The sequence below is a fragment of the Microcaecilia unicolor genome, unplaced genomic scaffold, assembly GCF_901765095.1.
Source record: "Microcaecilia unicolor unplaced genomic scaffold, aMicUni1.1, whole genome shotgun sequence".
NCBI lineage: Eukaryota > Metazoa > Chordata > Amphibia > Gymnophiona > Siphonopidae > Microcaecilia > Microcaecilia unicolor.
This window is the reverse complement of record NW_021963571.1, coordinates 1,067,987-1,068,814: the sequence shown is the minus strand read 5'-3', so window position 1 is coordinate 1,068,814 and position 828 is coordinate 1,067,987.

Sequence of the window (828 nt, the reverse complement as noted above, 5' to 3'; positions counted from 1 at the left end):
TGCAGTTAACCAGAGCATGCACTTAACCGTTGTGACCCAAAGAAGCTTGACATCTGATAAACATATGTACAGTACTGTTTATTATATGTACAGTATACAGTCTCCGTTAACTGACATTAGGCTTACTTGAAATAATCAGTCATAGTCCTCTGTACACTCTTGTGTCTGTGAGTTCCATAGACTACGTCTGCCAGACGGTAAAACTGTCATAGCACTGACATCCAGTGGCCTCCAGATAGGCCCACATGGTGTTGAGACTCTCCAGTGCTCTTGCAAAAGTGGCAGGAGGAGGTTGTTGAATTTCATCAGCTTGTGCCTCGCTGCTCATTTCTTCATCTGTTCCATCATCAGCTGTTGTTGCCTGCGTGTAGGCGCATATCTCGACATCAGTGCTGTCGTCAGCTGTTTGTAGATCATAATCAACAGCTACGTAGCGATGGAACTCCTCTTCAGTAACACCGGCTGGGATGTCAATAACCTCTTCATCTGACACGTTTGCAACAGCTGCATCCCCCTCCACATCCTTAACAAAGCTTGCCCACTTGTAGCAGTTCACAATGGTTGCCTGTGTAACATGATTCCAGGCGTCGTTCTGCATATTTAGGGAATCCAACAGTGATAGATTACGAGCCAGTTCAACAGCACGTTTATCCTTGCCAATCTGGTCATCCATAACGCTCATCAGACGATGTAGCACAAGAGCCCGATAATGTTGTTTGAAATTGGCTATTATGCCGTGATCCATAGGTTGGATCAGAGAGGTAGTGTTTGGTGGCAGGAAGACCACCTTGATGTTAGACAACCTGACATCATCCCTGTGTGCAGCAC